General features: G+C 35.9%; 1 protein-coding gene across 8 annotated transcripts in view; it reads right to left on the bottom strand.

Moving 5' to 3' along the window:
- Positions 1 to 281: 281 nt before the first annotated feature.
- The window catches only part of LOC109240415 (ENHANCER OF AG-4 protein 2), a 27,086-nt gene continuing 14,567 nt past the window's right edge, over positions 282 to 12,800 (bottom strand). For 4 of the 8 annotated variants that reach the window (XM_019407053.1, XM_019407054.1, XM_019407055.1 and 1 more), the window contains one exon: positions 3,165 to 3,689. The gene's annotated coding sequence lies outside the window, so the exon portion shown is untranslated. Of the gene's footprint in view, positions 877 to 2,460; positions 2,704 to 3,164; positions 3,690 to 12,800 lie in introns of those variants that run through there. The other 4 variants (XM_019407058.1, XM_019407057.1, XM_019407059.1 and 1 more) reach the window with 4 other exon arrangements.

Below are 12,800 nucleotides of genomic sequence, written 5' to 3' on the forward strand. Positions count from 1 at the left end.
CAGAATCGGCACCGAACAATCACTATTATCCGTAGCCCCATGTTGGGCGCCAAATTGTTTAATCTAAAACTCCAGTAACAATTAAACTTATATTGTGGTTTTAAGGATATGTGATTCAATCAAATACCAATTGATAAACGAGGAATTAAATAGATAAATTAGAGAATAAAATAAATCAAACCAGTATGCTAACCAAATTTCGACATCGACTTGTGAAAGCCTCAAGGTGTGATAATAAGAATAACAAATGATAAAGCAACTCTGATGAACAGTAAGCGAAATAGCAAGAAATTAATGAGTGTATATATTCTTATCAGTGAACAATGATGCTTACAAATGAATGGGATCCCTATTTATATAATAGAGGAGTTCTAAATAAGGTACAATTCTAACTATAGTAGAAAATTATATTTGACAACTGATTAACCGCCGAAGATCAATCCATTCCGAAATTCACCCCACGATCCTCGATCCGTTGCGGATATCTCGCTCTTTCCGTTACTGAACTATACCGACATCATTTCGAAGTATGCCCTCTTCTGACCTCGATTGGTGATGTCGACCTCGATCTTGGAAAGAAACTCCGATTCCGGACTCGACGTCCTGGCCTTTCGACGTGGTATCTCTTTTTTGATTAAATGATGAAATCGGGTAGCCCCAATTTTCACCGTATACACTTCTGTAATACTTACTTGTCAGAAAGTTGATGATAACCTTTTCAATGACAGCGATTTTCACTTAATCACAACTCATCATTGGTTGTTTTCTGTTATAACAATCATTAAATCATGTTGTCCAACTGCTAGTGTTCATAGCTCGAAAAGTCATACCAGGTAAGGAAAACAAAGCAAAAGAAGCTTCAAACCTTTTTCATTCCTGCAAAATTCATCAAATTGGAAATGAATTCAAATACGATGGAAGAACGTAAGCACAATAAGAGTTAAAGCGAAACCGAAGCAGCGGAGTTCCCATGGTCAACGTTTTATCTCCTACTTCTTCCGGCCAAAAAAGGTAAGTAAAAAGAACGGAGAAGAAGACTTAAATAATTTTAGACATATGGGCCTTGAGTTGCACGAAATTTTAATTAATTCGTTTCATTACAATTACGTCATCAATATTATTTAACTCTTAACAAATTTCTTACTCCAATACCACTAATATGCATAATACATATCTCATCAAGATCAACACTTCGCTTACAAACCCTGAACTAGTGTATTGCTTTACTTTTTTACGCAAAAGCAACATTAAAATTTTTGCTCCATAACTAAAAAAATACCCTTTCTACAACATGAAAAAAGTACTCATTTTAATGACTTGAAAGAAAATATTTTTTCTACATCAAAGAAAATACATTTTACTACATCATTCTGTTGACATAAAAAAAATACTTTTTCTACATAAACAAAAAGTAATTTTTTTTGTTAAAATGAAAAATCTCTTTTTTTATATAATGAAAAGAAAATACTCATTTGTTGAAACGAAAAAAAATACTCTATCTACAACATGAAAGAATGTACCACTCCTATTTAAGGTGTGGGGCGGGGTGAGGGGTGGGGGTGGGGAAGGGTTGGTAGGTGGGTGGGGGTGAGAGTAAGTAGGGTGTGTAGGTAGGGTTGGTAGGAACGGAGAATAAGGTGGAAAAGGCTGAGAAAAAGTTTTGGAAATTATTTTACCTTCTCTTGATTTTCCTCTAATTGGAGAAAAATGAATTCATTAAAAAAATATTTTTCAAAACATTTAAGCCAACCAAACATGAAAAAATTAAAAAATATTTTCCAAAAAAGGTAAAGATCCAGCTTCTGCAGTCCTCAAGAAGGTCAATGCTGAAAACTGAATGTTATACGGAAATGCGAAACACGTATAGTCACTCTCAAAATAATAATCTAAAAAAAATATTTCACATACATATCTACATATTATATACAAAAATTATATAAATCTTATACACTTATTCGACTAACGGATATAAAAAGTTTTAACCGCAAGCTAAAAGTGATCTTTGCCAAATCTTATACGTTGTTTTTGATGTTAGCTCAAAGTAAGAGAAATTCAAATGTTGTCAAGTAAAAAAAGTTTACTTCACAACTTTATTAACCTCAAATGTTGTCAAGGTTAAGAAGACCTAGAGGTGAGCTTCCAATGATCGACTGTAAATTATTTGAGCATGTTATATCCAATTTACTCTTCGTGTAGTTTGATCTAAAAATTCACTAAAATTTTATTCCGACAGAGCATTAATAACCCAGAATCAGAAATAATAACACAAAGGTTAAAACAGATATACATTGCAACAGCCTCTTAAACGATACAGATATTGGATAAAGCACTGTGGCTCACGCCTACATGTTACTAGGATAATACTTATTGGTCTTCTGTGCTTTCCGTTTTTCTTTTCTTTTTGAGTAAGAAATGCAGACTAGGACAACATCACAAAATAGCAGCTACCTAGATTAGAAATGCTTTCACAAAAATATTTGGATATATTATGCAGCATTTTACAATCATAATCATTATAAGGTAAAATACCCATAATTTCTTTGCTTTAGCTTAGAACACAAGAGAGGTAGAAAACGTCCATACCACCTTGTCTCTATGAACGCATGGCTCCCTGTTACAAGGGCCGTTATTCCACGTCCATTCCGGGGAGCATGTTAATCTGGGTCCAAGCAGCCATCTTGATTGTTCACCTCCGCTCCAACACTTCACATGTATTATTATTATAAATTTAAAAAAAAAAAAACATACAGCAAGCAAATTTCCTACAATTTCGGTTTTTTGGGCCTTTATTTCACGTAACCCAAAAACTTTCTTAAGTAGGTCAAGACAGATCAATTAGCAATTTGCTTTCCCTCTACCTTCTCCCTCAACGTTTCTCCTTTCTCAACTCTCTTGTGGCATTCCCTTCATCCTTACCAGAACTCAAGCACAGATCATATGTTAAACGTTAAGCACTAAACAGCAGTGAGAGTGAATCAGATCACTTCAAAATTTAACAAACATAACCCAAAAGTTACCATGGTCTCAATGAATAACATCCTAAAGTGATTGATTATATGATAATCATGAATACTACAGATGCAAACTCCCGGATACAACATCACTGTTTAGACATGTACGCTAGTCAACGTCCATAAGCAGTTGCAGTTAATGAAGCTCAGATGTGTAAGATTAATATCCATAACACAAAATCACTGCTAAAAGGTCCCAAAAAGGAAAACCTCACTAAAGCAGATTGCCCAACGTCAATTGGTCAATCAACAACATAGAAGTGCAATGATTTGCCAGGTGGAAAAGACAAAATATTCTGGATATCCTATTTATATAATATTTCAAATTATTTACAGAATTACCTTTTTTCTCCAAAATTTTAACTCCATTCGATGATATACATGAAAATTTTACATAAACTGTACTTTCTTGGTCAAACTATCAACTCTTCTTACTTTATAGAAGCTACCAGTGTCATATGAACTGCAAATGCTCTTTCACAAAAATGATCGCCATTTTGTGGTGAAAGGACAAAAAGGGAAGCAGTATCACTGCTACAGTTCAGGGATCTGATTACACAATTACCTCATAATTTTGCAGCAGAAAAATCTGCCAGGATCAATCAGACCTTATTTGAGTACCGCTGACCAATAAAGAGCTACAATGTTGCATTCTGACTAGCTACCTTCTGTAAATACCTGAAACAATTGACATTTGCTAACAAAATCACTCTCAAATTATAGATGATCTCCGGCATTTAAACACAATAAGAGATATATTTCTAGCGTTGCAAAAACCCCAAGAGGGAAAAAAGGAAAATTGGAATAAGAATCACTCAAGTCAGGAAACCAATTTAAGGAAAAGAACTTTTAGATCTTCCTTAGGAAGCATACACAAGTCACTTTTACAAAGAACAAATAAATCGTTATAACTAGTTACTCTAATAGCATTCCCTTTAAGGGAGTTTCATTAAATTTAATTAGTCTATTATTAAAATGAAGTTGCCTCTTCGAAAGACTCCAAAGGAACAAGTCATGTACAACCCTGGTAACAATAGTAGCAGTTACAAGGACACATTTACTCGCAAATACATAATGTTCTTTAAGCTAGGCAGAGTAACATAGTTGAGTAATTGCTGAAATACAATTGTACAGAAGTAGCACACATGACTTCTGTCAACACTTCCTCTCCAAGGGATTATCAAACACATTCCAGTATAGAGGGCTTATAATGTTATGCCTTGAAAACAGTTCTTTTTTGGGTGATAAACAATGTTTCTCAAGGAAATTATGTAGCCAAGAGAGAGATCAGTGAAAAAAACTCAAAACCTATCAAACATTTCACATCAACACGCTGTTTGATAGTATCATCTCAACGAGCAATAAAGGAGGATGGGGAGATAGAGGTGATAGAATCTATTTCCAAAATTTTGAACACATTACACCTCCCATCCACGGGCCATTATTGAATAGCTGTTTACAAATGCATCAATCAATAGACAGGAATCTTCGGCCCTAGCTAACTACCAGGAATAAGATACAATGTGATCAAACATAAGATCTATAGGCATAGGACGATTTCAATATGAGCTCCAATTTGATATTCGGAAAAGGGTCATATTTGCCACTGTGGTATTAAATATTAGTTATATATACCTTCCGTTATAACCAAATACTCAATCAGATGTGAATGAATGAAGAGATTTGTGCCTTTCTATTGTCGAAGTCTAATGCAAAATGGTCTCTAAAAGGTAACAAAATTAAGCATTACTTTTCATTCTTTTCAGTTGTTCTCCATGTTTCAGGCAAGTTCAAGTTACACATCTAACAGAAGAGAACTAATTCTCTTAGAAAAAGAGCAATACTTGTCAAAGTACAAAATAAGATGATATTAGATGCCATCCCTCTCAGGCTAAACTTCATTCAATTTTGAGAACAGGGGCAAAGATTTCATCTTCAACATGCTTAGAGCATTCTCCATTCTAGTTTGGATTTTCCTCAGACAAGGATCCCATTATTGCTAACCCTCCTCTCTAAGAAGCAAAAAACAGCTATAGTCATCCTTTCTTTCTCTTAAGAGTGTCGTCTTTTGCTAAGTTGCTCGGATACAGGTGCGGGTGTCCGACACGGGTGCGGATCTAGAGGTCGGATCCTTCGAGATGTAAATTCTAAGATTCGGAGATATGGATGCTAGTACGGCTACGGGGATCCGACTAAAAATAATTCAAAAATATAAAAATATCTCTAAAATGAGAATTTTTGTGGCATAATTACGTATAGCTTGTAAAGTGTAGATTTTTTTTTATTCTCAAGTTGATGATAAGTAAAGGATTGATTTCCTAGATAAGATATGATGTTTTCTTCAAATTTACCCTAGTTTTGGTTCTGATTTCTGGAATCAAATTGTATCTCGTCTCGAATTTTTCAGTCCATCGTGGTCAAAGTCACCAAAATCATTTAACCATATCCGGTACGGATCCCATACCCACACCCATACTAGTGTCGTGTCAACACGGGTGTGGCACATAAACTGCCGTGGTGGAGCAACTTAGGTCTTTTAGCCTTTCCAACATATCCGAGAGGGGAAAGGGGTCTCTTGGTTTTTCTTTTTGGGTCTTTTTGATGGATTTTTGGTTCCAGAAAGATGGGTTATTTCTAAGGGTATGGGTTGGCTAATCACCCGGATTAACAGATGACCTCCATGTATTATTTGGAAGGCAGGTCCAAGTTTTCCATTAGTGGTAGGGGTATTTGTGTTCAAAAGTGTAATGGCGAGGGTAATTAATGTCGAAGAGTATAACAAAGGGTATATATAACTAACATTAAATAGTACAAGGGTAAATATGACCCTTTTTGTTTAACATTTATATAGAACCTAGGTTCTCAAGCTGAAAGCATGCAATCCCACAAAACACCGTAATAATCATTTTGTAACACTAAAAACATATCACACATCATTTGATACCCAACATGACACGGACATACACACTGAGATAGCCTTTATTATGTTATACATCACAAACCCAAATCTTACCGAGACAATACAATATACCTTATGTCATGATTTTACCATGCAATACTAACAAATTTCCACCCCAATAATAAAAGCGAGTGAATCATTGGGCCTATCTCACATAGCGAGCCATACAAGGGTGAAGTTCAATTCGGGCATAGCCTAAAGCAACTTCAAACTCCACATGAAAAATATTTCAAAGAGTGTCTTCTAAGTGTTAGGATGCTGAGAAAAGTACAGCAACGAGAAGTTGTGACAGATTAAACTAAATCAGCAAAGTTACTAGACCAGCCCATTATTCTATACATTCTAAGACATATCATTTTTTGAACTGAACGAACACGTCAAGAAGTTCATCGTTTCCTACTAAAGCAAATTTTGTCTCATGCCCCAATAGACCCATGCACACCACAACTTTAAACAAGAGCAGAACAAAAGCTTAAGGCACCTATGAGATTAAAAAAAATGGCTTACGATGCCTACTGAATCACACAAGTAGGTCTTTCATTAGCCAGGACCAGCAATTTGTTGCTTGAAGCAACAACTAATTTCATGCACTCTGCAAACAATAATAGATACTTCTTTCTATACCAAATCTTTTAAGGACTTTTCTACCAAATCTTACCCATGAAAATAAACATACACCGCAAAAATGCATGCTCAAGCAGCACATTAAAATTTTGATGTGTTTCCAATAGCTGTGCTGCATCAGCTTACACAAGCAAGGGCATGGCTGACATGCTCCCTCAGTGACACTAACTTGTACTTTTCCACAGAGCACATGTAGATATTAGAGAAACTTAACAAACTCTTTTGCCAACTGAATATCAAATGGTACTTTTCCATCTAGCTTCACACACATCTTCCTTCATATACACTTGAATATAAATGCTAAAAAGCGCATCTCTTTCAGAGTTCCCACACCAAAATGTTGTTATTTCACTTAGAGGTCGTTTGGTTGAAGGGATTAGGAAAAACAGTCCCGGCATAAAATCTCACATAAAATAATACAATATTTGGTTGGATGGATTAAGAAAATAATCTCTGCATAACTAATGCAACGTTTGGTTGGCGTATAAGAAAAAAAAAAAACCTACACAACTAATGCAACGTTTGAGTGGTGGTAATAAATAATACTCCCTCTGTCCCAATTTACGCGTGACTCGTTTTTTGGTTAGCCCTAAAAGAATGATACATTTCTATATTTAGTAACAATTTAACTTTAAAATCTCCACTTTATCTATAATGAGATGATTTATACCCACACAAATATCTATAGCTCATTTTAGACAACAAGTTTCAAAAATCTTCCTTCCTATCTTAAACTCGGTGCCTAGTAAAACACAGTCACACAAATTGGGACAAAAGGAGTACACGCACAAGTTTTGAGAATCTAGGTATTATTTTATCCGAAGTATAATGTGAAATAAAATTACGTGTATCAGCAATGCAACAGCTTTTGCTTCAGCAGTGCAGGACCTATTTACTAGCTATCGGTTTTGCTTTGCATCTTTCTTCTGGATTTCATGTTGTTACTATTTTTCCTATGATTTCTGTGGTGATATTAATATTGTCTCCTTTTTTCTTTTTGTTTTCTTGAACCGAGGGTCTTTCGGAAACAGCATCTCTACTCCTTTGGGGTAGAGGTAAGGTCTGCGTACACACTACCCTCCCAGACCCCACTAGTGGGATTTTACTGGGTTGTTGTTGTTGTATCAGCAATGCAACAATGCAGAGACAAAAGTATTGAAAGACAAAAATACTTAACAAGAAAAACAATAAAAAAGGTATTGAAAGACAAAAATGCTCTTAAAATAGATAATCTTTAATTATTCACTGCATAACAATCCCTACAATATTATTCACAGTATAACAAACATATCCCTGCGTAATTATACTAGCATAACTAAGAGGTGAACCAACACCTTAAGAGTTGTTGGGATTTCATTGAAATTCCATGTTTCAATCAAAAATGGAAGATGTGATTTCGGGGGCTGTAGTCCAGGTTTGGTTCTTACCATCCCCATAAGCCTGAAAGAACCCAATCTTACTTCCATTCTTGTGAGTCTCAATCCACACCACGCTCCATACCCAATTTCAAAATAAAATACTTAATTTCAGAATTATCAAAGTTTGTAATATACTACTCCCTCCGTTTCAATTTATGTGAACCCATTTGACTGGGTACAGAGCTTAAGAAAAGAGAGAAGACTTTTGAACTTGTGGGGTAAAATGAGGCACATGTATTTTGTGTGACTATAAATCATTGCATAAAGGTAAATTGTTTCCAAATAGGTTCACATAAATTGAAACGGAGGAAGTATTTTTTATTGATGCCTAATTTACTCTGTAATGACCTAACCAATTACTCTAATCATTACCCGGTTCAAACAAGTCAAAACACGTTAATAGTATTTATTTTTAAATGGAACAAATAATACTCTTACACAAAAGGCCATCGGTATTTTGTTAGGCGACATAATCTTGGAGTTACACTAATGAGATATTTTGACGTATCAAAAAAATAAAAAGCTGGAGGCATAATTGTCGCAGGTTATTCACCATATACTGGAGAAAAGAGGTCCGACCCTGTCCTTGTTCCTGTATAACAACAGTTCCTAATCAAATCACATTTCTACGCCAGTTGCATTAGAACCCCATCCCTAATCCTATGGCATGAGAAGTATTCCTACTACAACCTGCAATCAAAAACCCTCGTAATTCCAGTAAAATGAAGGCTAGAGATGTCTCTGCTTAGGTCCTCCACTTCCAAATAATTGCTAACAGTAAAGCCTGAACCTAAACAACCAAGAAGCTGCAATCTCAATTAGACTAAATCACAAACTTGCAAGAATCAGAACCAAATAAGTACCAATTTAGCAAACATATCCATTTTCCTCCGAGTTTGGGCTTGAGGTAAAGTTGATTGATAACAATTCTCCTCGAAAATCTAGGCTGCATATAAAAGATATGGGGTCTCTCGAGAGAAACTCCTGCTTCTCTCTAGAATCTAGGAAAAGAGAAAATATAACATTCACAGGTGCTTTGGCTTGGCCGGCTCTTGAAATTGAAGCCAACAGTAGGAAATTGGATGCATGCAAAGAACCACATTTCGACTTTCAGCCACACACATACAAAGAAGGAAGAAATTCTTTGGTACTTGTCAGGTTGGGAGCTTTGTAAAGTGTGTCGGCTCTCCAAAAGCAGTCAGAAATCGGACGGCAGAAGATCTGGGTCGAAGGTGATACCACATTTCTTTTCAGACTTTAAAAGTTAACAACAAGCTACTCGGGTTCTGAATGAAGGTCCAGAGAGGGGGGAGGGGGGGGGGACATAGTTTTTTTTTTTTTTTATGTTGTGCATAGTTTGGCAAAAATTAGGACACTCTTGCAAAAGCACTAATAAAGACTCCTAGTCATATTTGCCGGTTTCCCATACTAGCCACGAGATGTCAAACTACGATAATCATCCTAGAATGATTACACTTTTCTGGTAAACCTTCCTGGCTTTTGTACTTACCACAAAGATAGGATTGACAAAATCTACCTGAAAACCAAGAGTAGAACAATATAATCACCCCTAAACCACTAATATCACATCTGTTAACCATCAAAATTCACAGGATACCCAAATAGAAGATGCTTTCTTGTGGAAGGATAATGTAATTGTCAGCAAATGTGTGCCACTAGCAACAAATTAATGCTAAACCAATCAAAAACTGTTATCTACTTGTATGTGGATGAATCTATAGAAGTAGGTAAAGTATTTTGATAAGAACGATCTTTATGCAGCATCTTCTTTGTGAATCCTGGAAGAAAAGTATTTGAAAGAATAGAACCCACATTCTTGAAGGCTCTAATAGGGGTTTCCAGAGCAAGAACAAGATGGTTTTGGGGATCCCGCTTCAACCAGAGAAAAGTGGCAAATCTCATACTTATTATAAACCAGGCTCTCTCTCTAAGCGACATGCAGAGAAAACATATCCAAGTATGCTAATGTGTTCTGACTAAGCGGAACTGGGAGCCAACAGAACAAGAGGCACAATCATTCTCTGAAACATTTGTATGTGCGATTATAGGAGCTTAGTCACTCAAACTGTCTTTTAAATCCTGTGCTGAGACCACCTTTTCTTGATGCCATTTCTACTCATCCTACTCTAATTTAACTGCTACAAAGCAAAGCGTTGAGGCATCGGTTTGATTTGAGCTTCTAAGACCAGAATTCTTTCTAGACTAGACTGCACCACAGTAACTTAATTGGACTTGAAATGCTTTCTCTTAATTTCAATGTTCGTAATTACATGATTTAATTCCATTGGTTCGCCCAGAATGTTCTAAGTATTAATAGTGCTACCAGATCCATACTTCACAATAGGTCGGAATGGAGCCTGTAATTTTTGACATTCCATCAACTATGCATTAAAATTAAGAACAGTTAGGTACTTTGCAATTTCTGTCACATCCAGCAGGTTTAAGAACAAGACCAGCCAAAACTATGAATGATTTGAATGCCAAATAACATCAGTTTCAAGGCAATGCCAAATGGAGGAGCTGTTTCAATAGATGTACGAAATAAAATGCTGAAATGCCGACAACACAGCTAGTAATATCAAAGGATTTCCAATGGCCAGGTAGGCCTTTTCAGATTCTTCAAAGATTACGATCGTAAGAACTAACCATCTGAACAGCTTATTTTAATACTTACTATGGTGGTAACTGCAGCTTCTGAGAATCAGATTACGCGATTAATCAGATAATACACTAACCATTCAGAAGGTTCAATTCTAAAAGTCAGTACGGTGGTAGCTGCAGCTTCAGAGAATTAGATTACAGAGACTTATCATCACCGTAATCTGATGTGTAACGAAATTTAATTACACATGCTTCCATTTTTGTCCCAAAATTTTGTTATGATAATTATTAGGCTATATTTTCTAAATCAACTACAGATGAGGTTCCAAATTCTAAAATTAAACTATCGACCAAATAGAGAAGCGACTCTTTGCCAGCTATGTTGGCCGAGGATGAAAAAAATGGCCGCGAAGACGGGATACTGCATTTTGTAGCCCATGGGAAGAACATGTGAAGACATTATTTCTCTAAAAAAACAAATGGTAGACTGTTACTCATTGACTATATCAAATATGCCATTTATATTGTTTTACAACTCGGTTGCGGGAAACAATATTGTTTACAGCACAAGTGATGGTTTTCTTCAACGGATTCCAAAGTCCAATCAAATCTTTTAGCTCTAAAGAACCCCATCCAATAATAATTTACCCAAGGATATTGACGCAGACTAAGAGGCCAAAAAATTAACTCTAGAAACAAGAGGAAAAAGATAAAAAAAGACTCCCTTCAACCTTATGTTTAGGTGAACTATATGGAGTCTCGTAGATACATGTTTAAAATAATTGTTTGAATTCTGTAAAATTCAAAAAGTTGGTTACCAGATGTCACATCAAAGTTGAACTAATAAATATTTCTAGCTTGCACTAAGTTCAGTCATTACTCATTAGAGGGAAAATAATTGCAATTTATGCAATTGGGACAACTTTTTAGGGTAGAATGAACTAAAAAGTAGACAGCCTAGGATGGGACTGAGGGGTAAGAAATGCATTAAGCAGCATAACAACCCGTGTTATCAAAGGCGATAAGCGCAAAAAAGCTCTAAGGTCTGTTGGGGCTTTAAGCGCAAAGTGCAAATCAAGTGTGGGCTTTAATGAAGAAAGGCGCAAATGCAGAAAAACAATCCAGGATTGGAGGTATTGGGCAGGTAGGGGGGTCGAGATGGACAGATTGGGTTGAATTGGAGGCAATAGGAAGTAGTGGTGGGATCTTGGTTTACTGGGACAAGAGAATATGGAGTTGCCTAGACAATCACTTAGGGAAACACTCAATTACCGTGTTTGTAGTAGAAGAAAATACTGGTTTCAATGTGCCTTCACAGGTGTTTACGCACCATGTGATAGGAAAGAAAGAATAACTCTTTGGAAAGAGTTGGGTGCAGTCTCTGGGCTAATTTTACAGCCATGGGTAATTGGAGGTGATTTTTAATGTTATCAGATTTGAAGACGAAAAATTGGGTAGAGCTAGAAATACAAAAGCCATGAGAGAGTTTAATAAAACAATCCAGAATCCATCTTTATTGGATTTACCACTTCATGGGGATGAGTTCACATGGTATAGGAGTATTGATAATCAATGTGCTTCAAGACTTGACAGATTTCTAACTTCGGAAAGATGGGATTTGGTGTAAAAGAAGTATTACGGAAAATCTGGAACATTGTTTAAACTTTGTAGAGTTAGGTGATATGGATTTAGGGGATTTGGAATTAGTTGATATGTAGAAGTTCTTTTTTTGTAATCCAGCTGGATTGTACGCTTTTGTACCATCTTGGTACTTCTATTAATAAAATCTTACCTTATCAAAAAAAAAAAAAAGAAAAAACCTATAAATATGTATGTGTAGTCCAAGACTAATATCTATAAGCAAGAATACCAAATATATGGACAAAGAAATTGAAGAAAATTTACGATAAAGTGAAATATCAATTGTTTAGTGTTTGTCGCCTCTTCCGGATTAAGCCCATTAGCAAGGAAAAGTATGCCTTAGAGCCTTGATGACAACACCTGAAGCTCCCGCTAAGCGAGGCAAAGCGCTCAACATATTTTGAGCCTCGCTTCAGGATTTAAGCGCGCCTTTGATAACACTGATGACAACATCTCAATAACGGCGCATGTTGAGATTTTAGCTCAGCTATTTTATTTTTTTATTTTTCTTTTTTTTGGGGGGGG

The sequence above is a fragment of the Nicotiana attenuata genome, unplaced genomic scaffold (genome assembly GCF_001879085.1).
Source record: "Nicotiana attenuata strain UT unplaced genomic scaffold, NIATTr2, whole genome shotgun sequence".
In the NCBI taxonomy this organism is placed as follows: Eukaryota; Viridiplantae; Streptophyta; class Magnoliopsida; order Solanales; family Solanaceae; genus Nicotiana; species Nicotiana attenuata.